General features: G+C 59.1%; 1 protein-coding gene and 1 long non-coding RNA gene across 2 annotated transcripts in view; one reads left to right on the forward strand and one right to left on the reverse strand.

Moving 5' to 3' along the window:
- CLIP2 (CAP-Gly domain containing linker protein 2) overlaps nucleotides 1-16,329 on the reverse strand; it is a 68,524-nt gene extending 52,195 nt beyond the window's left edge. Inside the window, exon 1 of the mRNA XM_080830933.1 lies at nucleotides 16,168-16,329. The gene's annotated coding sequence lies outside the window, so the exon portion shown is untranslated. The remainder of the gene's footprint in view (nucleotides 1-16,167) is intronic.
- A 3,685-nt stretch (nucleotides 16,330-20,014) lies between these two features.
- LOC308359738 lies at nucleotides 20,015-22,721 on the forward strand. The gene is made up of 3 exons (XR_013968450.1): nucleotides 20,015-20,140; nucleotides 20,973-21,131; nucleotides 22,058-22,721. It is a non-coding gene; the product is annotated as an uncharacterized lncRNA (long non-coding RNA).
- Nucleotides 22,722-27,744: the final 5,023 nt, after the last annotated feature.

The following is a 27,744-nucleotide window of genomic DNA, read 5'->3' on the forward strand; positions in this document are numbered from 1 at the left end:
GAATGGCGGTCACGTGAGCAAGCGGACCCGGTGGCTCCATGTCAGCACAGTCGATGGGACCAACGGGCTGCCGGCCCTAAGGGCAGAGACAGATAACCCCCAAGGTGCATGGAGTGACGCATACATGCCCAGGTGAGCCAACAGGGACATGGGACATGGCTGCCAGCCTTGGCCTGGTCCTAGAGCCTTCCAAAGCCAACATCTCACTCCTCCGATGGACGACTCTGATGCCCCCCGAATTCCTAGGCCCCGGAGTTGCTCCATCAGCGGGTGTATGAGGGGCTCCGTCTCCCCCAGAAACTGGCCCTCCAGCCAGCTCACCCCCCAGGGAAGTGCCTGCGGCTGCAGGCATCACTCTCTGGTTTGGTTAGGACTTGCGGGCCTCCCCCCCAAGCCCAAAAGACTGGCTGAGCCGGCGGGGGGGGGCGGGGAGCGAGCTTGTGAATTCCCCTCCCCAAGGGCTAAATGGCTTCCTGCCCCAGCGGCTTAGCAGGGGAGCCCTTGGACCCAGGAAATCCTGATGTAAGGAGCCCTCTCCCCATGCCTTTTGTGGTCCCTCTCTGCCTGAACCCCCGCCCGGGAAAAACATTACAAATCATACACCTAATAAAAGACTTATATCCAGAGCACATAAAGAACTCCAATCACGGGGTGCCTGGGGGGCTCAGTTGGTTAAGTATCTGCCTTCAGCTCAGGTCATGATCTCAGGGTCCTGGGATCAAATCCTGCAGGGGGGGGGTCCCTGCTCAGTGGGGAGTCTGCTTCCCCCTCTCTGCCCCTCCTCCCACTCATGGTCTCAATCTCTCTCTCTCTCAAATATACAATCTTTAAAAAAAAAAAAAGCTGGGGCGCCTGGGTGGCTCAGTGGGTTAAGCCTCTGCCTTCAGCTCAGTTCATGATCTCAGAGTCCTGGGATCGAGCCCCGCATCGGGCTCTCTGCTCGGGAGGGGGGGGGGAGCCTGCTCCCCACCCCCCACCTGCCTCTCTGCCTACTTGTGCTCTCTCTTTCTCTTTGTCAAATAAACAAATAAAATCTTAAAAAAAAAAAGTTACACTAACTGCAAGAAAGCAAACACAAAAGACTCCATATTGCATGACTCTTATTTATAGGGAATCTCGAAACGACAGACACAGAACGCAATCAGGGGTTGCCTGGGGGTGGGGGCTGGGACTGACCAGAAACAGCCATGAGAGAACTTTCCAGAAGGCAGAAGTGTTCCCAAATCGGATTGTGATGGCCCCACAACTTACATCTATACTAAATATCAAATGTGTCACCACACAATGTTTTTTTTTTTTAAAGATTTTATTTATTTATTTATTTATTTGACAGAGAGAGAGAGATCACAAGTAGGCAGAGAGGCAGGCAGAGAGAGAGGAGGAAGCGGGCTCCCCGCTGAGCAGAGAGCCCGATGCAGGGCTTGATCCCAGGACCCTGAGATCATGACTTGAGCAGAAGGCAGAGGCTTATTAACCCACTGAGCCACCCAGGCGCCCCATCCACGCAATATTTAAAAGGGGTGAATTTCATGGTCTGTAAGCTAAATCCTAACTTCTAAAGATTACATAAAAAATAAAGCCCTCGAAGGCTCTCCGTAGAAGTTAGTGTGCCGGCCTTCAAAGCTCCCCTCATCTCCTCCCTGCAGCACTGTGGCCCTTGCCCACCCCACTCCAGCCACGCCTGGATCACAGTAAGCACGCCCCAGCCTCAGGGCCTTTGCACCTGCTATTCCGACGGCCTCAAATATCCAAATTCTCTGCTCGTCTCCTCCAACTATCTGCTCCAACAACCCCCTACCCAGTCCTCCCCATCTTCAGCCAGCCTTGCTTTTTGCTACTGCTCTAGGAAAGGGACTAGGGTCTTACTGGGGTCTCCTTCATCCTGACAAGAGGCCAAGGAGCATCCCCCACCCAACCCCAGCCCCGCTGAGGGTCCGATGCTGTGGCTTTTCACATAGCCAGTCTGACCTTCCCACTGGCCAGCATGTCCTGAGGCAGGGACCAGGCATTGTAACAGCGATCCTAGCATCAGAGTCTCCCCAGCCAGCGCTGCCACGGGCGACCCTGAATTCCCTCACTACTCACCTGACAACCCCCGCCTCCCAGATCCCACCGGTGCCTTTGCTCCCACCTGCTTCACTTTTCCAACCACCTACATGATAACCCAGCCCCACGCCTCCTCCTCCGTGAAGTCTTCCCAGACCTCTGGCCCACAGAGACCTCAGGCTGGCACGCTTAGCCGAGGAGAGACGATACTGTTCTCATTTATCATCTCACCTCCCGGGAGCCCGCGGGCAACCCCAGCCGGGGCCCCAGCTTCTCTGAGAACCCAGCCCCAGCACAGGACCTGGCCCAGAGCCCGTGATCCGGAAACCCCGTGTGAGGGCACACCTGCCACTGCCCAGAGGACAAAGGCCTCCAAAGCCACAAATCTCCAGGACACTCTTCCCTGGGGAGGACTCCGGAGATGCCCTGCTCCCTCCCGGACCCTGAAGAGCCCAGCGGCCTCCGGTTATGAGGGCCTCTGCCAGGCCTTGCAGGAACGTGGCCTCGCTCACCCTCCCGAGCCCTGATGAGCCAGGAGCTGTCTCCGGAGGAGCATGGAAAGCCCAGGAAGGCGCAGGGACTCACCCAGCGTCACACACTGCTGGCTCAACCGCTGTGCTGGACCCAGCCCCGGGCCTGGCCCTCCCCTGCCTCCCTAGGCTGGCCAGCCTGGGCCGGGACTAACATTTGCAAGACCCCTGGCCTCTGGGGACAGCCCCCTCGTGCCTCACTGACAAAGGAGACCGGAGGAGCCGGTGCACTCACTCCGGACTCCGGGCCACCGCCACTGCTGGGGTGGGGAGGGCTGGGCAGGAGAGGCCAGCGGCCACCCCCACCCCCAGGGTCTCCGAAGGGGGTGGGGAGCTGAGTGAAGGGGAGAGGGGAGGAGAGAAGAAATGGTGAACAGGAAAAGGGGGAGGAGACCTGGGGCCAATGACCCCCTTGTGACTCAGCCCTGCTCGTGGGATAGAGGAAGGAAGGGCTTTCTTGGGAAAAGCCGGGATGTGGTGATAAATTGGCCACCGGCCACGCCGGCTGGGGGGGCTGGGGGGGGGGGAGGGCAGGCCCAGGAGACAGGGAGAAGGCTGCAGGCAATGTGGGTCCAAGGTGGCTATGGGTCCGTGGCCCGGTGGGAGCCTGTTGCATCGCCAGTAAGATGGGGTGACAGTGTGGAGGTCCCACGGGGAGCAGGGACAGGTGAGTCCGGACACACACACCCCACGGGCGCCCCTCCACGCCCACAGGCGCCCCCAGGGAAGGGAAGGCCCCGGGGGCACACGCCACCTCCCCCAGGGACTCCGGGCCAGGAGAGGCAGGCAGGGCGGGGGCGGGGAGGGCAGGCAGCATTCAGACCAACAGGCCCCCTTTGTGCTGCCCTCAACTGCCATTTACCAAAGACAACCCGGGCTGCATTTCAGGGTTTCCATTTCAGCTGCCCGGGGGCGGCGGGCCGCGGGCTCAGCGGGGAATGAGGCCCAAGGACTCTCTGCCAATCAGAGGCCCGGGGTATGCGGCCCCGACGGAATGGGGGGGTGCCAAGCAGGGCAGTGGAGAACGGCCATCTCCCGGCTGCTGCCAGGGCCCGGGGGTGAGGGAGGCGGGCACAGGGAACCCCACTGTGGAGACCCGGGCCCCTCTGGCTGGAGGGAGGCGCTCTGGTAAGACCCCGCTGCTGGATGCAGCCCAGCCTTCAAGCCCGGGCTCGCCACCCCCAATATCAGGGGCTCCCCTGGGCCAGTCCTCCTCCTCCCGCCTCGCCTCCCGGGTGAGCAGGCAGAGGGCCCAGGCTCCCCTGTCCTCTCCCAGCCCTGTGGCCTGAGTGCTGGCCGATGGGGAGCCCTCGGGGTGGCCCGAGCTCTCACCAGCAGCCCTAAGGCTCAGGCCAGGCAGCATCGCAGGGGTGGGGCTGGGGGAGTGTTCCAGAACAGGGAGCCCAGGGCATGGGGGCCGGGCAGGCAGGCGAACTTCAAGGCAGAGGTCAGGTTCTGCCAGGCCAAGCAGAGTTGAGGATTTACTAGGCAAAATGTACGTGTGTGCGGGGGGGGGGCGGTCATCCAGAGATGGGGGGACAGCCGGGTCGGGGAAGGTCTCCCAGTCCCTCACAGGCCGTCAGCCTGAGTGGATGAGAGGCCCCAGAAGGTGCCAAGCAATGGGTGGGACAGACCAGATGTGCCTGTGGGCAAAGTCGCTCAGGAATGGAGGAGGGCACTAGGGCGAGTGAGGGCAGGGAGGCCGCGGTCCCGGGGCCGCTGTGACAGACAAGGGACAGGACAGTGCGGCCTGAAACACCACAGAGGCGGGGGCTGGAGGGGACAGGAGGGGAGAGGTGCTGAGCGGCATTGGGTGGCCAGTGGTGTGGGTGTGGAGGGAGCACCTAGGGGCCCAGCGGGAGAGGGCATCTCTCCACGCTGGGAGGGACCTCGGGGAAGGTGGGGGCTGGGGGAGGGAGCCCGGTTTGGGACGCGGCAGGTGTGAGGTCTCCAAGGGACCCTGGAGGGGGATGCAGGAGGCCAAGTGACAGGGCGCTTGGCAGGGTCACCGGGGACAGCGAAGACCAGGGAGAATCACAGGCGGGAAGTACCCCCCAGCCTGTGACATGAGGGAGGAGGACTGGAGGGCACCCCAGACGGACAGACGGGTGAGAACAGACCGCTTTCGAGGAGAGGGTGCCCCTGGACAGCCACTGGGCCTCCCAGCCGGCAGGGAAATGCAAATCCGAGCCACAAGGAGATCCCGTTTCCCACCCAATCAGATGGGCAAAGAGTCAAAAAGCCAGGCGACACCCGGAGCCTGAGGCGGTGCAGTGGGGGCTGGTGGCCGCGGTGTCCAAACCTGGACCACGGGGCCTGGGAGGCACCAGGAGTTGTGCTGATCGCGACGGCCGGGGGGTGCGAGTCTCGGATGGGAACGGGGCTGGGGCGTGGTAACCGGGGGCTCCGTTTCTATTTCTAAGATTTGTTTCTTAAGTACTGCAGGACGCACGTGGGTGGTGATCAGATTCTGTTTATTCCTTTTTCTGGGTGCCTGAAATATTCCTAATTATTTTTAAAAAAACACAGAACTCTACCTCTGAAACTAATAATATACTATGTGTCAATTAATTAAATTTAAATAAAATAAAATTTTCTAAAGCTGTACAGACACGGGTGAGGGGGGAAAGCGAAGAGTCCCTCCCCTCCCTGAGCACACCCACCCAGAGGAATGGGGGGGCAGGCCCCAAACGGAGCGGACCCCCCCAGGTGCTGACTGCCGGGCCGAGGCTCCCCAACACTCCCGCCTGCACCACCCCCATCCCTGAGTCCAGCAGGCGGGCGTGACCACCATCCCCAAGGGACTGCTCCCACCTGGCGCTTTGTCCCATCCTGCTCCGGAGGGAGGCTCATTTTGTCTGCACTTGACCCAAGTTGGGGACTTCCGCCTGGTGCCCTCCCTGTGAGTTCAACCAGCTTGAGAGGACAGTCCGAGCCGGGAGCCTCCCACCAACTGCCCATCAGGCCTGGGACAGCCGGGGAGATGGCGCCAGCCTACCTGTGCCCCTGTCCCCACACTCGCCCCTCACTCTCACCCGGTCAGCGGCGCCCCACAGAGCCGGCGCAGGCCGGGCAATCCTGTCACTCACGGGGTCGCGGGCCAATGGCAGGAGACGGTGGCCCCAAGAAGGACAGGGAGCTAACGGGGCTTGCTTGGGGTCCTGAGTCCCCCTGGGAGTACCAAGGGGCCTAGCAGCCATCCAGAACCAGCCCGGGAAGGGGGCTGGCCGGAGCCTCACAGCAGAGCTGGGGCCTGAACTCCACCAGCCGACGTGGTTTCAAGGAGAGGCAGGTGGGGGTGGGGAAGATGGCACGGCGGGCCAGCGGCATGGCCACAGAGGGCAGGGCACACAGAGGCTGAGCAGAGGACAACCCAAAGGTCCCAGGGGACCCCAGCTTCTCTGGTACCTGAGGCTGGGGGACAAGAGGGGCAGAAAACTGGGGTCCAGTCCCACTGGTCACCCTCCTCACGGCCTCTACGCTCAGGGCCAGAGACCCCAGTTTGTAAAGTCATCCTGCCCAGGGCCTGGGTGACGGCAGAGCCCCAGGAAAGCCTGGGCTCTCTGTCTTACCTGAGCCGGACACACTGGAGCAGAGCCATCTTCCCCCAGGCCGGGGGTGGCTCAGATCCCGTCTCTTAGCACACCAAAGGGGAGCAGGGCTGTGTTGGGTCTGGGGAGGGGAAGGAAGGTCAAGGTCAGAATACTTCCCTTGCTTAGACACACACACAGAGTCGGCACACTTACAACCAGGGGACAGCCGCGGCTCCAGAACCCGCTCCGGGCCGTGGGGCCACCTACACCCCGTGACGGGATGGCTGGGGCCCTCCTGCCACCGGCCCACGATGCGGGGCAGACACCGGCTGACTCAAGCTGCCCTCTGACCCACCTTTATTCCCATCTCACAGAATGGGAAACTGAGGCCCAGGCTGCCAGTCATGGAGCAAGGGACCAGGACGGTGAGGTTCAAGTGACAGAAACTGGTGCTGGGTAAAGGGGTCCCTGCGACCAGATGGGAGTTAGAGGCCGAGGGAGGGGTCTGCTGAGGTCACCCACTGATGGGGGCAGAAGAGGAAGCAGAGGGCTCCCGTGTCCGGGCCTCCCGGTCCGTTGCGCCGTCCCATCCATCCAGGCCAGGGAGTTGCGGGAGAGCACCCCACCCCTGGGCTCCCTCCCTGACCCAGCCAGCCACACCTCCTCTCCAGGGTCAGGATTTGCACAAGATACAGTTAGGGGTCTGCCTTCAGCTCAGCGTGTGATCTCTGAGGGGTCCTGGGATGCAGCCCGGCCTCTCGGGCTCCCTGCTCAGTGGGGAGTCTGCTTCTCCCTCGCCCTCGCTCGTCCCCCGCTCCATTCGTGCACTCTCTCTCTCAAATAAATAAATGAAATCATTAAAAAAAAATACCCCTGAGCAAAGGACAGTCTTTACAATAAGTGACGCTGGGCCAACCAGATGACCACAGGGGAAAAAAAAATCATGATCCCGTCTACAGCGGGTAGAAATGACGGCCCCCTCATGGTGCTCGTGTCCCCATCCCCGAAGCTGTTACCACGTTAGCGTCCACACAGCCAAGGGGAGTTAACGTTGTAGACGGAATCAAGGATGCTAGTCGGCTGACCTCCAGACGGGAAGATTATTCTGGACTACCCAGATGGACCCAAAGTGATCGCAAGTGTCCTTCAAAGTGCAAGAGGGAGGCAGGAGGGACAGAGTCAGGGAGAGGGCAGCGTGCCAACAACTCGCTGTGACATTGCTGGCTTTACGACGGAGGAGGGGGCCCCCAGCCCAAGAATGTGGGCAGCCTCTAGACGCTGGAAAAGGTCAAGAAACAGATCCTTCCCCGAGCCTCTAAAAGGAACGCGGTCCTGCCGGGATCCTGGTTTTAGCCTGGAGTGATCCATTTCAGTCCAGGATTGTAAGATAAAATACATTTGTGTTGTTTGGGGCTGGCACATTCGGGCTCCCTTGTCAGAGCAGCAAAAGGAAACTAATACATCGACTTCACGTGGTACACAAAGGTCCATTCCAGGGGACAGTGCATCTAACCGAGGAAGGCAAAACAATACAGCTTTTAGCAGAAGACACGAGAGACATGACACTGAGGTAGGCAAAGATTTCTTAACCAGGACCCAGGGAGCGCTGGAAAGCGGGGAGAAGTTAGATAAATGAACAAGATTAAGATTAAGAGCTTCTGAACGTCAAAGGACAACATGGAGAGACAGAGTGTGTCAAGAGTTAACCACAGAACAGGAAGGATATGTTTGCAATTCCTACATGCCACGAAGGATTCCTACTCAGAATACAAAAAAGCCCAACAAATCAAGACCAGCGAAACACCTGGCCAAGCACTACACAAAAAGAGGGCATTCCAATAACCAGCAAACAGGGGCGCCCGGGGGCCCAGTCGGTTAACCTCTGGCTTCGGCTCAAGGTCATGATCCCGGGCTCCTGGGATCGAGTCCCCCATCGGGCTCTCTGCTCAGTGGGGATCCTGCTTCTCCCTCTGCTCCTGCCTGAGCTCATTCTCTGTCTCTCAAATGAATAAATAAAATCTTTAAAAAATAAATAAAATAAAATTCTAACAAACAGACGCACAAATGCAGGACAACTGACTGGTGGATGCCAGAGGGGAACGGGGACAGTGGGGAGGGTGGGCAAAAGAGGGGAAGGGGATTAAAAGGCACAAACTGGCAGTTATAAAATAAGTAAGTCCCGGGGACGAAAAGCACAGCATAGGGACCACAGTCAGTGGTATCGTCAGAACCTCACGTGGTGACAAGACGGGACCACACTTACTATGAAGCGACCCGAACAACGTACAGACTTGTCAAGTCACTGTCGTATGCCCCAAACCGATAATGTTGTGTGTCAAGTACAATTAAAAATAAAAATACATGGGGACCCTGGGTGGTTCAGTGGGTTGAAGCCTCTGCCTTTGGCTCAGGTCATGGTCCCAGGGTCCTGGGATCGAGCCCCGCATCGGGCTCTCTGCTCAGCGGGGAGCCTGCTCCCCGTCTCTCTCTGCCTGCCTCTCTGCCTACTTGTGATCTCTGTCAAATAAATAAAATATTTTTTTTAAAAAATTAAAATTAAAATTAAAAAATAAAAATAAAATAAATAAATAAAAAGCAAAAATACAGCGGCGCCCGGGGGGTCTCAGTCAGTTAAGCATCTGACTCTTGATTTTGGCTCAGGTCACGATCTCAGGGTCGATTTCAGGGTCACGATCTCAGGGTCATCTCAGGGTCACGATCTCAGGGTCGTGAGTTCAAGCCCCCAGGCTGAGCCTGGGGCCTACTTAAAAATAAACAAATAAATAATACAATATAAATATAAATAAACAAACAAATAAGTAAAAATGAAGATGCCAGAAATCAGGGAAGGGGTCCCCCTTGGGTCAGGGGTACTGACTGGAAGGACAAGCCCCGAGGGGCCCCGGGGAGCCAGCAGGTTCTCGTTCCCAATCTGGGCTCCGTTACACAGGCGTTTCGGTTGGAGAAAATTCAACAAGCGCCATGCACACTTTTCTGTATGGATGTTGTATTTCCATAAAAAGGTTTTAAGGAAATATAAACATTTTATGGAACTACCTATATGTTTCTAATATATATATATATATATAATTTTTTTTTCTTTCCCTAATTACCTAGGCTGGGGGAGGGCAGCAGCGGAAGCAGAGGAACCAGGGGTGGTCCCTGCCTCTGGGGCCTCCCCTGCCACCAGCCCCAGGAGGTGGTGCCGAACCACGGGGCCCATGGGAGCTCCTGTCTGCCACCACCTCTCCCCTCCCCCACCGGGGCCTGCAAGCTCCCCGCGGGCAGGCCCAAGCCCCATGGAGTTCAAGCACCCAGGGCCTGACATGCGGCAGTGCCGTGCTCGCTGGACAGCCTTCCAGCACGCCCACCTTCCCCCCGAAACAAGGCATGCAAGTCAGCACCCCAGCCTCCCCTCCCGAGCCTTCCCCTGCAGGCGAGGGGCAGGCTGGAGGCTGAGACCACTGAGCTGGGCCTGTCCCCTCACGGACACAGCAGGACAGAATGCAAGCAGGGGCCCATGTGGGAGCCTGGAGAAGGGATGAACCAGCTGGGGGCGGGCCAAGGGGCACCATCTATGCCACTAAAGGGCAACCCAGGGCTATTGGCAGGGGATGGGGAGGGCTGGGTGGGGAGGGGCAGAACCTGGTGGCTCCAGGGGTGAGCTCCGTCCCTAGCAAGCCCTCACAGTCAGTGTTTTCTTTTAGTGCTTTCAGAAAAGCAACGGCCACCCCCAGCCACCAAATGCTAGCTGAATGCCGCAGACGCCGGCCCACCCACACACATTGTCACATCGCTGGGGCCTCACACATGCCGTTCCCTCTGCCAAGAATGCCCTTCCTCTCCTCGGCTGGCAAACTCCCTCACCTCTCGCCGAGAGCGGCTCCAACAGGGCAGGTCCTCCGCCTCTGTCGCTCATTGCCGGGCTCGGTACCTAGGACAGCGCCCAGCAAACAGCCCCTCCGTGGTGAACACAGGCGTGAAGGAAGGAAACAGGAATGAACAGAAATGCCCTCCTCTGCCCTCCTCGTCCTGCCCGTGTTTAGCTGGGGGCCCACAGCAGCCTGTCCACACACCATCGCTGCACTCGCTGGCCAGCTTGGAGCCGTCTCCGGGAAGGGCAGGACGTTCCAAAACAACGAGCAGCCGGCGCACAGAGTGGATGCTAACCACACGCGGGCCCCGTGAACAAAGAAGCTGGCAGTGAGCCTCCCGTCACGGGAGGGGATCAAGCAGAGACTCGGGTCTGTTCTCAGAGCACATTTCTGCTCCAGTTGGCACAGCTGCCCTGGGAGGCTCTCCCGAACCCACACAGCGTCGGATACCGTCAAGAGCAACATTACCCGTTAATGGACCACGCTGAGCACCCGCAGCCCCCCAGGGCGGGTCCAGCGCAGGGAGAAAGGTGACCCCATGTCCGCACCACCGCCATCACAGAGAGCCTGCTTCTTCACTGTGCTGCACTCAGACCCTGTGTGGCTGTCCTGGGGGTGGGGTGGGGGGCTCAGGTGGGATGGGCCCCCCCCCTTCCTCTGAGCTCCTCCAGCCTCGGGAGCCACAGACCTGCACATTCTGCTCTGCTCCAGACTCCGGTCCCGGTGCTCTACGAATACCAACACAGCGAACCTTCGCAGCAGCCCTGTTATGAGCCCATCCACTTTCCTAGTGGGGAAACTGAGGCCTGGAGCGCTCCACCTTTTGCCCACAGTGACAAGGCTGGTCGAGAGCAGGCGTGGAATTTGAACTCAGACCCTCTGGCCACGGAGCCTGAGCTCTTCACCGCTTTCCTGACTTTCTCAGAACCAAGACCGACTCTTCTCCAGGCACCCGGGATAAGGTTTAGGCAAGAGATCAGGAGGGCAGCCCAAGGCCACGGCCTGCCACATCTCTGCCCACCGGCCCGGGCACTGCCTGCCTCTGGCCTCATTTCCAGCCCCGGCCCCAGCAGTCTTTGTTCCGGCCCCCTTGAACTTCCCGTTGCTCCTGAAGGCATCTCACCCCACCGCTCGCCCTGCCCAAATGCCTCTCCCCTCTTCTACTCCTCCGCCCACTCCTGGGGCCGACTGGGCACCCAACCTGGGTGCCGCACGTCCTGGCCCCATGCCCCCTCGTGAGACAGGGATCCCTGGGCAGAGAGCAGCGTGGCTCCTGGTTCTCACCCACACCTGGGACCGGTCAGACCCCGGGGGAGGGGACTGGCTGTGCACATGAGCCCCAGCTCTCAGCTGGGGGCAGGGACCCTCCAGGGGGAGGTTTCGCAGAATCAAGGGGCGGCGGCTGCCCCTCTCTGTGTTCCAGACCGAGGGCATACCCGGGACCACGCTGTCCAACCCTCAGGCTTTGGCGGGACACACAGCGGGGCTCACGCGAGCGAGGCGCCGTGCAGCCCCTCCAAACGCCTGCTCCTTCCTCAGATCTGGCTGCTAGACACCTTGGAGTCAAATTACCTCCGGGAGAAGGTCCAGTGGGCCCCCTCCAGCTCCGTTTGATTTTTGACCTCCCTCTTGCTCAACTTTCGCACGCCTTTTCCATCCCCGTCATACCGCGTTCCCTTTGGCAAATCACCTCCCAGCCCTTTCAGGGGTCAAAGAGCACGCGAGGCCCTGGTGAAGGTCTTCCCGCCTCTGCCCTGAGCGCCGTGTGCCCCAGCTCAGCCCCTGGTCTGAGGGAGCTGTGTCAACGGACCAACGAGTTTCTGCAAGGAACAGACTACAGCAGGAAAGGGAACAGCCTGAGCGGAGTCAGGATACGGGGAGGCAACCCCCCCCCCCCCGGACACCGAACGTCGCTCTCTCCCTCCCTTGTGGCCGGTCCGGCTTCACGCCGCACGTGGGAGAGTGGTGGGCTGCAGGCTGAGCCCCCAGCCGGAAAAACAGGGGCCCCGGGGAGCCTCAAATTCCACCCCCTCACGGCAGAGAGGCCGCGAGGGCAAAGAAGGACGTGGACTCGGAGCGGGTGTTTTCCTGGGCAGACAGAGTCCGGGACAGACTCCAGGGACGCCCAAGAGCTGCCCAGAGAAGACGGCAATGCTACGTGGACAAAACCCCACGTGCACGCCTCGTTAATAAAAGCCACCCGACATGCTCGGCTTCCTACTCGGAAGGGAAACGTTTCATTATCATCTTGAATCATTTCCTCTGAAAACATGAGTTTTGTATGACTGTTTCTGCACACACACACAGACACACGCACACCCCGCAGCCCCGCACGGGAGTGGGGGGACAGGGCGGGCTGTGGGGTTGCCAGGGTCCCGGGCTGGCAACCGGACCTCCAGTCTCCAGGTCCTGAAGGGAGGCACCGCATCGGCTTCTGAGCCACAGCCTGGGGTGCCGTGATTCACCTTCCCCACTGTCCCTCGCCATCTCCCACCATCCCTCCCTCCCCACCCAGGTCAGACTGGTGCACTCAAGCTACTCCCAAGAAATCACCCAGTCAACTGGCCTGGGTCTGCCTCTCCCATCAGATCCTGAGTATCCAAGGGGAGCAATGCCCCATTCACCCGTCCTCCCCCAGCACGCGCCCCCAGCACACACCGGCACCATCACGGCAGGCGATCCCGAGGCGGGATCCGCAGCCCCCAGCCCCGGAGCCCACGTGGCCCGCCCCCCACACCAGCTGAGCAACAGGGTGGGTCCCCTCACCCAAGCTGGGCCAGTCGGTCTCTCTAGCACCCCCAGAACAAGGGGGCGCCCCACAGGAGGTCCTGGGGCCTCAGTTATAGTCACCGTGCCGACAACCTAGACAGAACCAGCCTACAGGGAGAGGGGCAGGGACAGATGCAGTAGGAGAGGAGAAAATGAAACCCCGGTCCAGAAAGGAGCAAGCCAGAGGAGGGGCTGCCTGCCAGCATCCCGGGTCCTGGGGGACCCTGGGGCTGCCTGTAACTGTCGGCTGTACCAGTCCCCCTTCCCTCCTAACTCCCCTCTCCCTTAATCCAACTGAAGGAGTTTCCTGAGCCCTGCAAAAGCAGAGAATCCCGAAAACACGGGTCAGGACCCTCCCTGCCTTCCTGCCACCACCCCCAGTTTACCAAAGCTGAGGCTCGTCCGGGGTCAGGCCGTCTGGGGTCAGGCCAGCAGGGGTGGGTGGGGAGAGGAAAGCTGGGAAGGTGAGGGTCAGCCTGGCTGGGCCCCCAGGGAGCCAGAGAGCAAGCGGGACTTTGGACTTGGGCAAACTGGGGTGGTGTCTGAGGAAGGCATGTCCCACACGGAGCCCTGGTGATAATGCACATAGTACAGTAGCCTGTCTCCCCTGGGAAAAACAGTTGGTGCTTAATGGATGCACGAAAGGCAAACAGGGAAAGCTCTCTGGATCCTGATTCCCGCATCTGTCAAATGCAGGTTGTGCCCAATAGCTACACATGAATACAAGCATTTAGAGAGCTCGGGAAACGGTTCCTGGCACAGAGCGAGGGCTTGGGTATGTGCTGTTGTTGTTTTAAAAACCTACACAAAAGCTGAGTTCTCCCCAAGGACCCGGGGGCAGGCGCTGGGGTCTGAATGTTTGTGTCCCACCCCTCAGATTCATATGTTGAAACCTAACCCCAATGTGATGGTATGGGGGGAGCTTTGGGAGGTGACATCTGTCCTGAATGGGATCAGTGCCCTCATAAAGGGGACCCCAGACAGCTCCCAAGTCCCTTCTGCCAGATGCGACTATAAGAAGTCTGCGTGCTGGAAGAGGGCCTCCCCCATGCGAGCTGGCACCCCGATCTTGGACTTCCAGCCTCTAGAACCGTAAGAAATCAATTTCTGTTGGACCCAAGTCACCCAGTCTGTGGTATTTTGTTCCAGGGGCTCCGACGAAGACAGTAGGGGCCCAGTGGGGTCAGGAACACCACCCCCACTCTGGGCATGGAAGCAGAGGTGGGACACATGGCATCAAGAGGACCAGGGACCGGGGTCAGTCTTCAGGGTGGCAGGGTCAGGGAGGGGAGGCCAGGAGGGGAGTGTCTCCCCCACATCACAGATGAGAGCAGAGGGAGCAGTCCGGGGAGGAAACTGCGGTGAGCGGTTGGATAACAGGCAGGACTGCCCCGTGGTGGACAAACAGCGGGGGAGGGGACGAGCCACACGGTTGTGGACGGAGGCTAGACCCAGGGCACTAGCAAAACAAACACTGGGTACCCTCCCTGTCACTGGGCACACACTTCACACACATCCATCCATCAGATTCCCACAGCGACCCTAAAAAGGCAGAGACCCTGAGCACCCGCATTTTAAAGGACAGGGAAACTAAGCCAGAGAAGTACAGTAACTTGTCCGAGGTCACACAGCTAATAAATAACAGAGCTGGAACCCAGGCTGTCGGGTGCCAGCCTCCCAACTCAACCACCAAAGCAAGCAAGTAGATATTGAGAAAGGCCTGCGGGGTGGCTGGATCCCCAGCTTGGGATTTCAAACTCAGGGGCAGAATCCCAGACACCACCAGCCTCCCTCTGCCAGGTCCTCTGGCTTTGAAGCTCTGCTCCACCTCTCCCCCCAACCCCATGCGACCCAGAACCCACACCCCAACATCTCTCCTGGGCCAGGCACTGCAAATGCCAGTGCAGCCTGGGCTCATGGCTCATGGGGGAGGGGGCGGGGGGGGGGGCATCTGCAAAAGTAGGAAGGGGGAAACAATCCCTTCCTTTAGCAGAAGTTCCCCTGCCTTAAACCCCACACCCCAGTCACCTAAGTCCTTCGCCACTCCTCCAACCCAACAGCCACCAGGCCTCCTTTTTGGACTCCAAGCCCCTGCCCATGCGACTTCGTCTGCCTGAAACCCCCTTTGGTATCCTGGCAGCAACTGTGGCTCGGGGTTCTAACCAGCTTCCTGCTCCACCCCATCTTCCAGGGGTCCCTCCTCTCTTCTCCCAGCTCCCCCACCAAGCGAGCCATCAGTGCTGCTGGGCTGTGCTCCTCCAGGGCAGCGAGGCCCGGTCCGGGGACCTGCCCGCCCCTGGCAGTGCTGGGACAGGTGACAGCAGCCGGATGAATGAAGGGCTCATTGTTTACATTACAACTGGTGGGGTGTCTTGCCCCACGTGGCGTTCCCAGCACTCTCCTCCGCTGCCTGCAGCCCTGGGTCAGTGCTACCCCCACTAACCTCCCTTGGGCATCTTACAGGGGTGAGGACACCCCCCCCCCAAATTGGACTCCTACTTCTCACCCACATGGGAGCGGCGGGGTATCAAAGGTGGGGGATGCGCTGCTCGGTGTGTGACACTCCCCAAGATGCCCCCCTGCCCATGCTGCCCGGGGCGGGGCTGGGGCCTGGTGACAGCGCCCAGGGGGCACCCGCCCCGCCCAGCCCCCCCCCCCCCCCCGCCTGAAGGGCCCAAGCGGGCGCGCCCTGGAGGCCAGGGCGAAGCATCTCGGCGGCGAAGGCCCCTCCCTACGGGGAGGGCTGAAAATCTGCTGCCTCACCAGCTACCAGCGCCAGCCCTGGGGGGGCACCCCTGCGGGAAGCCGCCCGGCCCCAGCCTCCCCCTCACCCCTCCACCGTGCACTTCAACCAAGTTTTGCGAAGGCAATGGGCCGGCCGACCCCAGCCGGCGGGGCGGAGGCTCCGAGCTCTCCCAGAGCCGGGGGGTCTGGACAAGGGGGCCGCGCGGCCGCGCCCACCCGGCTGGGCCCCCCCGCCCCGCCCCCCACCCCGCCCCCCACCGTCCGGGAGCCCCGAGAGCCCCGCGGCGTCCGGCCGCCGCGCGCTGCCCTTGACGGCCGGGCCGGGCGGCCCCCCGGCAGCTGTGCGGAGCCCGGTCTGCGGGTGCGGGCGCCGAGGGTGCCGGCGCCGCCTCCACGCGCGGACCCGCGACCCAGGGAGCCCCCCAACGCCGGCGGCGGCCCCTCCTCGCCGGCGGGCGACCGGGAAGTTGGGGGTGCGGCGGGAGCACCTCCCGCGCACGCCCACCCGCCGGCCCCCGACCCTCCGGCCCGCCCCACGCCCCGACAATGCCTGCGGGCGGCCGCCCCGCTGCAGCCCAGGCCCGGCCGCCGCCGCCTCCCGCACGCCCCGCGCCTTTGTTGCCCGGCGAGCGCCCGCCCCGGACCCCCCCCAAGCCCGGCGGCTCCTACCTGCGCCCCTCCGGCGCGGGCTGCACGCGGGCGCCTCGGAGCCCGGCCTCCTCCGCTCCCGGCCGGGGCGCCGCGGGGGGAAGAGGATGCTGCGGCCCCTCCCCGCGCGCCGCTGCCCACTCGCCCCAGCCCCTCCCGGCGCCCGGGCTCCGCGCTCGCGCTCCGGGCCCGGGCCTCGCGCCCGGGTGGCGGCGGGAAGGCGGGAGGCGCGGACCGAGCAGCCCCGGCCGCCGCCTGCGCGCCCCGCGACCGAGCCGAGCCGAGCCGAGCTGAGCGGGAGCGGAGCGAGCGGCCCGGCTCCGGGAGGGAACAAAAGGGGCCGGCGCTGGGGCGGGCGCGGGAGGGCGGGGCCTGGCGCGGCGGGGGTCAGGCGCGCGCTCACGTGGCCTCGCGTTTCTCGGGCCGCCGCGCCGCGCCGCAAGTGGGCGGGCGGGCGGAAAACGTAGCCTCGCCTCCTCCTCCGCCCGCCGCCGTCAGTCGTGGGGCGTCGGGGGTACCCCCACCCCCGCCTCGTCGCTGGTCGCCTACAGGCGCTGAAAGAGCCTGCGTCGGCCTCGCTCTGCGCCCGAGGATGTCCCAGAGCCCTGGGAGAGGTGGAAGCTCGGGGTGCTGGGGGCGGCTCCTGGAGTTTCCCGGAAGGCTCCACAGAGGAGGTGACGTTTGGGCGGGACAGGAAGGGATGAGGAGGAGATGGTGTAGTGGAGCTGAGACCTCCAGGCCTCACCGAGCTGTCCTGAGGCCAAAGCGGGTGGGGGGAAATGGCACGGGTGTCTTGGTGATGAGGTTCCCAACACGTCTTTGGAAAAAGTGGTACCCAAGATCCGGATGAAGGCTGCGCCCTCCTCCCCTGGATGGGATCTACCTCCTGTGATATCAGCGGAGTTTACAGCTGCCAGCCCTCTCCACCCCCAGTGCAAATTCATCTCCATTTCCCTAGAATATGGGAATGAGGATGTGTTGGGGGAGGTTGTGGCCTGCACAGTGACAAGGACACCAAGGAGGACAGGCACCAGGCAGTCTCGTTCATATCCCGCAAGGCACCCAGTCCAGTGCCTGGCCAAGGGCAGACACTCAACGACACCAGAGTGAATGAACTGGCTTCGTCCCCACCACTGTCCCTCCATTGCTCTGGTTCCCATAATCTTTGAGAAGTGAGTTCACCTCTTGAATTCCCCACCTACAAATTGGGGGTAGTGTTTCAGTTCACTTCTGCTAAGGGGTAAAGGTATGATGAGGGAGGCTGCACGCTGGCCAGCCCTGAGGAGGAGGTCCCCAGCTGGTGGGTGGAGCCAGAGCTGGAGACCAAGGGGTCTTGGTGGCCGCAGAGTGGGCCCAGAGAAGAGCTGTCTGGAGGAGACGTCAACCTCATGGGAGGGATGGGGTTCCAGGTGGGAAAGGCTATGTTCAGGAACCAAGAAGCTAAATTGTATCCAGGTGGCCGGGGGGGGGGGGGGGAAGGTCTGGAAATTAAGAGATAAGACACAGTGCCACCGTGAGAATTCAGCTTCATCCCTTGCCAGCTGATGGGCAATCCTCTCTGGGCCTCAGTTTCCCCATCTATAAAATGGAGCTGATGACAGGCCACCTCCTAGGGTTGTTGTCAAGGTCGAGTACCTTAATCTACGTGAAGCACTAAGAGTAGTCAGCACCGGGGCACCTGGGTGGCTCAGTGGGTTAAGCCTCTGCCTTTGGCTCAGGTCATGATCTCAGGGTCCTGGGATCGAGCCCCGCATCTGGCTCTCTGCTCGGCAGGGAGCCTGCTTCCCCTCTCTCTCTCTGCCTACTTGTGATCTCTCTCTCTCTCTCTCTCTCTGTGTCAAATAAAGAAATAAAAATCTTTAAAAAAAATTAAAAAAAAAAAAAAAGAGTAGTCAGCACCTAGTACGCGGTTAGCATTCCACACGCGTGAACTTCGGGGCCCCTGGCTGGCGCAGTCTATAGGGCATCGACTCTTGATCTTGGTGTCGAGAGTTCAAACCCCACAGTGGGCATAAAGTTTACTCTAAAAAAAAAAAAAAAAATTAAAGAAAAGAAATGCGAACTTTTTTCAAGAAGAGCCGGGTCATCTGAGGAGGTGTTAGGAGCTTGGATTTCCTCCTGTGAGCGGAGGATTTCGGACAGGGTCTTCTCTAACCATCAGAGCAGAGGATGCACGGAGTAAAGGGCAGGGCTCTGTCAGGTTGCTGGCCTCCTAGATTCTGTCACTGCCCTCCCTGCAAAGGCCATGGGGGCTCTGAAGATGGAAAGCAGGTGAGAGCCGGTCAGAAGCAGCTCAGAGAGCCACCCGGATGGCTCAGTGGGTTGAGAGCTAGACTCTTGGTTTCAGGTCAGGTCAGGGTCTCGGGGTCCTGGGATCGAGTCCCGCATTGGGCTCTCTGCCCAGCGGGGAGCCTGCTTCTCCCTGTCTGACTGCTGTTCTGCCTACTTGTGATCTCTCTCTCTGTGCCAAATAAATAAATAAAATCTTTAAAAAAAAAAAATAGAGAGAGGCAGGGCTCAAAAAATAATAATTAAAAAAATAAAGAGAGGCGGGGTTTTTCCAGGGTGCAGGGTCCGGCCTGCTGTGATGTACCTGAGCTCACCTGGTCCTGTCCAGGTTCCATCCACGCCCCCTCCTGCCTTCTGCCCACCCCTGACCCCCCCCCGCCCCCAGCAGCGTCCTCCCTCACTGACAGTCCTCACTATTATTCAGCCCAGCAGCATTGTCAGGTCCTAGCTTCCCCCTGCCCTGGACTCCGTGGGGCAGAGCCTCAAAGGGGAAACTCACCTGCCACACTCAGTTCTAGGTGAGAAAAGAGCTTCTGTCTTGTGGGAGCTGGGATTGGGGTTTTCTGCTTCCAGGACGTCAGGCCTGGGGAGGGGCAGATGGCGGGTAGGGGCGAGGACCAGGGGTGCAGAGCCCTCCCAGCTGCCCTCTCACCCAACGCTTTTGTCTCCACCAAAAGTGCTGATCTGGACATTTTCTTGCTGACACCGGCCCTGACTGGCAGCCCCATAGGAAAGGGGGTGGGGGGGCGCGCTTTCATGGGAAACACGTGTTGGGAGCCACAGGGGCTGGGCAGAGCTCTTGGAGGCCTGGGGAGGTGACAACCACAGGGGAGGCCTGGGGGCTGCCTCTCTGGTGTACTTTTTACTGTGGTTATTTTATTTTTTAGGACCAACAGGACATCGGCGTGATGGAATATTTTGTAAACTCTGAATTGCTTTTTACGAGAAATTTGTAATAACATGGGAAAACAGGTGCACCTGGGAGGATCAGTGGGTTAAGCATGGGCCTTCGGTGTGGGTCATGATCCCAGGGTCCTGGGATGGAGCCCGCACCGGGCTCCCTGCTGAGCAGGGAGTCTGCTTCTCCCTCTCCCACTCCTCCTGCTTGTGCTCCTTCTCACAGTATCTCTGTCAAATAAATAAAATCTTAAAAAAAAAAAAAAAAAGAAAAATCCCCATCACAGACACCCTGAAACTAACATAGAACACTGTCATGTTAATTATACTTCAATTTTTTAAAAATTGCACGCGATAAAAACTGTAGATATAGTAGATTCCCTTTTTAACTACAGAGGGGGAAAAAACTAGTAACGGTGGGGGGGCTTTGGGTGGAGGGAATCCTTGCGATTTTTTTCTCCCCTTTTCTGCATCTTTCCACGATCAATGATCAACATATGTGTTACTTAACTCACAAAAGGGGGTTTAACCCAACCCAACCCCCCCTTCTGTTAAGAGGATTGTTCAGATGTTGTGTTTCTGTTCAACACACACACAAAAAAATGATTGTTTGGATGTAGTCGTGGGCTGGGGCTGGGAGTGACATCACCATGGAGATAGCAGGACTGAACGTCCCTCTCAAGGCCACACCCTTTCTTGCAAACACTTGGACGCTGCCTGCCCTCCGGGATCAGATGGGATCAGATCAGATCAGAGGATCTAGGATGGGATCGAGGCACCTCCCCCCAGGCTGATAACACCCCACAGGGTAAGGAGTCCCCGCACTGAAGGAAGGTCTCTGCTACTGGTTCCCTCCGTGGGGAGTTTTCAAGGTCCTGGGGGCTTTGTCCGCGTGGCTCCCCAATTTCCTAAGGACAGATGGCAAACTGAGGCTGGCCGAGTGAACTGAAGGCTGGCATTGCCGGGTGCTTACTAGAGGGCAGGTTTCAAGCTAGGGACCGTGTATGGGTTGCAGAGATAAGTGAAGACCCCTTTGATGAGAAGAAGCAAAGGGAGTTTATCCAGAGCTGGCAGGCTATGGAGGGAGGGGGTCAGCCACATCGCTTGTGTTTCGCAGACTCCAAGCTGGCCAGGGAGCGGGGGAGCCTCCGAGTGGGCAAAGGGAAGGGGTAGGTAGGTCTTGATGGGAGGCTGTTGGCACAGAGAAGCCGGAGGCAGGATAACTAAAATCAGGGTATAGATCGCCTCTGTGATGGGCTAGGGAACATACTCAGTTATTTTCTTGTTGGTCCTGAGTTGGAAGTAAAGGCAAAAATTCGGGAAGTGGGCAGTTGCCGATGGAGTCCTGGCCGCCTGGGGTCGATCGCTGTGGGGGTCATCATTTGTTCTCCTGGAGGACAGGCTGCAGACTGTGGGTCCGTTCTTTTTTTTTTTTTTTTTTTAAGATTTTATTTATTTGTCAGAGAGAGAAGGAACACAAGCAGGGGGAGTGGGAGAGAGAGCAGGGAGCCCATGTGGGGCTCGATCCCGGGACCTTGGGATCATGACCTGAGCCAAAGGCAGACGCTTAACCGACTGAACCACCCAGGCGCCCCCCAACTCCGTTCTTTTTTACATGTGGTCTGGCCCTTGTGTTTCAGAGAGGAGGAAACCGATCACGGAGAGGTAAAGGGACATGCCCGAGATCGCAGCTCGTGTGGGCAACGTGCTGGGCGGAGAGGGAGCAGGGAGAAGCCGCCTTGAACTCTAATCTGAACTCTGCTGCCTTCGGGCTTTGTGGGCTTTGTGACTCGGAGCAGGTAACGTTGGGAAACCCGCTCCATCCCTCCCTGGCCAGAGCCACCCTGAGAGGAGCCCTGTGCAATGTGCCAGGTCCCACGTGCACCTTTTGAGCGCCTTCTGTGTGCAGTGGTGTGTCCTTTACTGCGGTTCTAAGCAACCGAGAGTCTATAAACTCACGGGATCCCCAGGCGGCCCCGGGAGCTGGGTCTGCTTCTGGCCCCATTTACCGGTTTACTGGTGAGGGTGTGACACTCGTTCACAGGGCAGGTAGGGAGTGGGGAACCCAGCCTCCCCGCCTATGCCCTGGGCCGGAGTCAGTCATCCTGCTAGTGCCTCCACTTCCCGCCCCTCAGACCATGTAGAGACTGGGAGGGGGCAGCCGGGGTTCCTGTCTAAGGGCTTTGCTGCCGGGATGGTTCTTGCCGAAGCCGAGATGCCCCTCTCTGGGAAGAGGCCTTAGGTCCTCGTGCCCCCACCCTCTTCCTGGCGTTAATTCCTCCTTGAGTCCGGACCTGGGCCGAGTACCTGGTCTCCTTGCCAAGGGAAGTCTCTAGAAGGTGCTGGTGGCAGGTCCCACTGCTCCCCACCCCGCCAGTCCCTTGGTTTCCAACCTTCACAGCTGCTAGTCCTCATTCCTCTCTCCCTGTCCCCAAGTTTGCACATCTGTGCATTGCATCACTGGGCCCGGAGTGGAGACACGCCCTGGGGAGCGTGTTTATCCTGTGTGTCCGCAAGCCTCTTGCCCGGGGAGACCGCCAGCATCTTTCTCCCTGGGACACTGCCCACCAGCCTTTGCTTCCCCGGCGCTGCCCACGCCCTCCCGGGTGCGCCGGGGACATCTCTGGGTCCTTGGAGTCCTTCAGAGAAGGCACACCCATCACCCCTCACCCCAGTCTCTGCCGTGGAGACCGGGAGAAAGTTTCCTCGTCTGTTTCTTTACCAGGAAAAGTCACTGGAAAAACACCGCACCCGCACCGTTTCCTACGAGCAGGGGTGTTTTGGCACCAGGAACAGGTGAGGGCATCCTTTGGAATCAAGATCGTCCCTTTAAGTTAAGCCCATCCAGCTTTCTGGAAAGTTCCTGTGTTGCTCACTTCACCGCGGATGGAGAACACTTGGCCAAAGTTGGCAGCTGTTCCTGGAACATTTGGGACCAGTGTCCTCCGGAGGCTCGCTCTGGCTTCGAGACCCAAGGCGGTGACTTTCTCGGTCCCCCCCGCCCCCGCCCGATCCTGGTGTCCTAACTGAGTTTCCTGACTGAGTGACACTGCCCAATCTGGCTTTTCTTGGACCAGCTCACGCGTCCTTCCACTCCCCACTGCCTTCTGGGGCCCTCGGAGCCTTGGATATCATTATGCCCCTCAAGGGTCTTTGAGCGAGATGTTTGGGGAGAAGCGAGGAGGTCGGTCATTCGTCCAACTCCTGTCGCTTTTCGGCGGCAAGGATGAAGTGCCATGAGGCCAAGCGGCATCGGGAGAGCTCCCAGACCTCCTAAAAACAGTGACCTCTTTCTCTACAGCTTACCCTGTGGCCTCATCTTTCATAAACCAGCCCTGCATCCCACAGATGTGGTCCATGTGTGCGTAATATACAAAAGCGAGAGCTCATATTCAAACTGCTGTTGTCCCAGCCACAAAACCCCTTTTACTGCTTTTAAGCCTCCAGCCCCCTCTCTGCCGGGTGTGTGGCTACAGGATTGCTTGGCGGGCGCACACACGGGCATCCACCGTATAAAGCAAGAGGGGCTCTGGTGGAGGTAGGGGCAGGGTGGTTTGGGGCACGCCTAATGCTCCATGGCGGCTTCCTGGAGGAGGTGACAGCCCGATGTGTCGATGTGTCTTAAAGGGTTAGTGGGTGGCAGGCAGAGCGGGGCAGCCGGACGGGCACGTTGGGAGGAACCTGGAGCACAGGCAGCAGGACACACAGAACCACGGCTCACTTAGATGAGGGCGGAGGGGCGGCTGGGCCTGCCCTCACAGGGTGAATTTCTTCTTTTCCTTTCTTTTCTTCTTTAGGATTCTATTTATTGATTCAATGGGGGTGGGGAAGTGAGAGCCGGGGGAGGGGCAGAGGGAGAAGCAGGCTCCCCCCTGAGCAGGGAGCCCGAAGCAGGGCTCGATCCCAAGACCCTGGGATCATGACCGAGCTGAACCCACTCTTAACCCACGGAGCTTAATCCACGGAGCCACCCAGGCGCCCCGGGGTGGGCTTTTAGCTAAAGACAACAGGGAGCCCTGCAGGGTTCTAAGCAGAGGGTTCGGGAACGTGAAGTTTAGACCTGAAGCCTGGCTCCCTAGGCCATGTGGGGCCAGCACAGTGACAGGTGGACAGGCGGGAAAAGAGGGCGCTCAGGGACAAGGGGGTGGGGCCGCGGTGGGGTGGACAGAGAGGCGTGGCCGCTCAGCTTCCCAGGGCCTCAACCTCTGGCCGGGACTGGGCTGAGAAATCACATCATCGAGGACGGAAACCCCCCGACTTCGGGCTCCCCCCCACCCCGGCTCCTCCCAGCCAGAGGAGGCACCCCAGCCCCCCATGCCTCTGAGCAGATGGCGCGCAGGGAGGGCCCCCGCTGCCCACCTAAGAACGCTCCCAGGGGCCTGGGCATCGTGAGCCCCGCCTGGCGGGGCAGGGACAAGGCCACGCTTGTTTTTCTGAGCCTGCTGCCCAGGCCGGCCGTGACCATCCTGGGCCCAAGGAAATGTGGTGCCCCAAACAGGGATGCTTCAGCGGGGGGGGGGGTCCCGACCAGGGTGATCGAGGTGGGGAGCTCCTGGCCCAGTATCCCCAGGACACCCTTCACTTTGAGACGCGGCCCTGGGGCGGGGTGGACGGTGGAGGACAGAGGCACAGGCCTGGGAGACCTGCAGGACCCGAGGGACTTGTCCCGCCAGCAGCCCAGCCGCAGTGTGACCCTGGATGAGAGACACAAGGCCCGGCCTCAGTCTCCTGGTCTGCAAAATGGGAATGACCCTGGACAGACAGACTGGGACCGAAGCTGTGACCGTTTTGGTGGAGAGCTGGAGACATAGCCTGGGTGGGTGCCCGGGCTCTGCACCACGGCGCTAAGTCAGGGGGCCCGGGGGCCAGGAGGGACGTCGTCACCGCCGTCCTTTCATGTCGCGGGGCGAGGAGGGGCAGGAGCAGAGATGGGCTGAAGCGGTCAGCGCGGACCAGGGATGTGGCAAGGGAGGGGGAAGGGGCCAGAACCAGCGTTCTTGTCTCTGGCAGGAGCGAGTGTGTCTGTGAATGTCATCAGCAAGCGGCTTCCTCTCCTCCCCCAGCCTGGCGAGCTGGAAGCTTCTGCATGGTAACTCCCATGGGGCTCCATGCGAGACAGGAAACCGCCCCTGACTCAGTTTCCCCGGCACTGCGTCCCCTTTTCCTCTTTCAGTCGAGCTCCGTGGGGTCTCGGGGCTAGTGCCCTGAGTAGCTGAGGGGGCTTTAGCCCAGGGCGGGGCTTGGGGGGGGGGATGCTGACACGGAGTCTGGGACCCACAGCTCCCCTGCACACCCCACTTCCCCTCTGCCCCTCACCCCTCCCCTCAGGCCAACCAACACCGAACTGAAATTTCCAGATACCCCGGAGCAAGTCAGAGAGGCTGCCACGGATCTGGAGGGGATTATCTCTCAGGCCCCCCAACCTTCTCTACCGAGGGACCCCCCAATGTGTTGAATCATGGGGTACCTGCCTGCCCACCCCCAGCCTGTAGCCAGCCTTCAGGGCCACCGGGGTCTCTGTCTGAGGCCCAGAGAAGGGGGCCGGGTGGCCTCTAGCCACTGTGGTGCCTGACAGCTCCCGTGAGTAAGGGACATTCAGGCTGGAGTCTGATTTGCGCTCAGGCTGGGCACCCTGGGGCGGGGGTCAGACCATAGACCCTGGTCTTCTCCCTGGAGCCTCCTGGAAACATCTGAGATGAATCACAGTGGAGCTTCTAAATCAGGGTGGGGGGGTCCTTCCTTCAGCGTGGGGATGAGATGGGGGTCTTTGGATCAGGGCAGGGGTGCAGGTAGAATCCTGGGCTCTACCCCCAACTCCCTGTGTGATTTGGGGCGGGTTTCTCCCCCCACCATCCTAGTCCTTGGTTCCTAAGATGGAGAGAAGTGTATGGGGGATAAAATGTTTTCAGTTTTTTGTTGTGGTTTTTTTTTTAATAAGACTTTATTTATTTTTAAAGATCTTATTTATTTATTTGACAGAGAAAGAGAGACCACAAGCAGGCAGAGAGGCAGGCAGAGAGAGAGGGGGAGGCAGGCTCCCTACGGAGCAGAGAGCCTGATGTGGGGCTCGATCCCAGGACCCTGAGATCATGACCTGAGCCGAAGGCAGAGTCTTAACCCACGGAGCCATCCAGGCGCCCTGAATGTTACATATTTTTAAAAGGGTGGCGTTCAGTGTTTAAATAATCCAATCTTGGGGTTGGATGAGCGTGCGACTCTGGATCTCGAGGTCATGAGTTCAAGCCCCACGTTGGGTATAGAGATTACCTAAATAAATAAAAATTAGAATAAATGAATGAATGAATGAATGATGAACAAATGAACCTTTGCTGCAACAGTAACAAATCCCAGACCGATAAAGACAGGGAAAGAGAAATCAGTGAGGACCACAAACTCTGCCCACGGTCACCCAGAGCTCTTTCTGGCAAAGCTGGCGGCTACCAAGTGTCAGGCCAGGCTCCAGGAACCCCCTCATCATGGGCCTCATTTTTTTAAAAATAAAATTAAGTTGGGGTGCCTGGGTGGCTCAGTGGGTTAAGCCTCTGCCTTCAGCTCAGGTCATGATCCTGGGGTCCTGGGATCGAGCCCCGCATCGGGCTCCCTGCTCAGTGGGGAGCCTGCTTCCCCCTCTCTCTCTCTGCCTGCCTCTCTGCCTACTTGTGATCTCTGTCTGTCAAATAAATAAATAAAATCTTAAAAACAATAAATAAATAAATAAATAAAATTAAGTTAATTTGCTTTACAAAATAATTTTTTTTGTTCTGCAAAGTAATTTCAGAATATTAATAAATAACAGGCTTTGCTTACACATTTAATTTATACATTTTTTTAAAGATTTTATTTATTTATTTGACAGAGAGAGACGGAATAAAAGGGGTGGTAGGAGAAGGGGGAGCGGGCTTCCCACGGAGCAGGGAGCCTGACGCAGGGCTTGATCCCAGGACCCTGGGATCATGACCCAAGCTGAAGGCAGACGTTTAACGACTGAGCCACCCAGGTGCCTCTAGTATATACTTTTTTAAAAAGAAATCTCTATAATCGCTTCTCGGCCTTTTGGCTAAGATCCAGTGTAAAGAAATCTCTATGCCCAAGGTGGGGCTCGAACTCACGACCCCGAGATCCAGAGTAGTGTGCTCTACCAGCTGAGCCGGCCAGGTGCCCCGAGGTTTATTTTTAATTCATGCTTCCAGGAAAAGCAAATTTGGAAAGCTTGTTACTTGCTTTTAAAGGACAAATGTATAAATAACACAAAATCACACTCTTCGGCAATGCTCTACACCTCGGAATATTTTGACCCGATTTCCATATTTTATGAAATTGAGGACTAAAGTTCATCTTCTGAGGGTCTTGTGAGGCTAGAAACCAAGACGGAGAGTTGCCTGGGGGCGCCGGGCTGGCTCAGTCATGTGACTCTGGATGTCCGGGTCGTGAGTTCGAGCCCTGCATGGGGTGTAGAGATTACTAAAAATACATATAAATAAATAAACTTAAAAAAAAAAAAGAGGGGCGCCTGGGTGGCTCAGTGGGTTAAGCCTCTGCCTTCCGCTCAGGTCATGATCCCAGGGTCCTGGGAACGAGCCCCGCATCGGGCTCTCTGCTCAGCGGGGAGTCTGCTTCTCCCTCTCCCACTCCCCCTGCTTGTGTTCCCTCTCTCGCTGTCTCTCTCTCTCTCTCTCAAATAAATAAATAAAATATTTTTTTTTTTTAAAATGGGGGTTCGGCCGTTTGTCTTCCCGCGGGATGGCTCACCCTCCGCGTGCCGCTGGCCGAGGGGGTGGCTGGAGAGGACACCTGCGCGCTGGGGCCCCTCAGCTTTTCAGCCTTGAAGCCGCAGCCCCGGGAGCCAGGGCTGGGAAAGAACCCGTGAACCCTATTTCCCCAGGACGCCCCCTCCCATGGTTCTCCTGAGTACTCCTTCCTACAGTCCAGCCAGATAGAGGCCCCAGACATTTGAGAACCCTCACTCCTGCTCCCCGACTTTTGCCTCAAGTGAGGGGATGAGATGATACCCCAAGTCCCGGGGTGTCTGGGACCCTGGGGGGGTCTTTCTAAAGATAAAGGTCAGTAGGGTGAGGTCATGCAGCCTCTGGGGCTCAGCCTCTGTAGAATCCTGGTGCTGCCACCGTCTTTGCAACCTTGCACAACGATTTGCACGGCTCCCTGCCTCAGTTTCCCTCTCTGGGGGAGCAAAATGAGATAGCATTTTCTCTGGAGTTCACAGGGCACCTGGCACGCTTTGAGTGCTCTGTAAGACAGTGACTACGCTCTCTCGCGCTCTCTGAGTGGGGGTTCACCAGGGATGTACACCAGAGGCCGGAACCAAGGGGCAGGGCTCCCTGAGACAGAACATTCCAGTGCACCGGAAACGCTTACCAGCCCCAGCCAGGCAGGCTGTCCAAACGCCCCCAGGGT

This window comes from Martes martes (assembly GCF_963455335.1).
Source record: "Martes martes genome assembly, chromosome: 18".
Taxonomy (NCBI): domain Eukaryota; kingdom Metazoa; phylum Chordata; class Mammalia; order Carnivora; family Mustelidae; genus Martes; species Martes martes.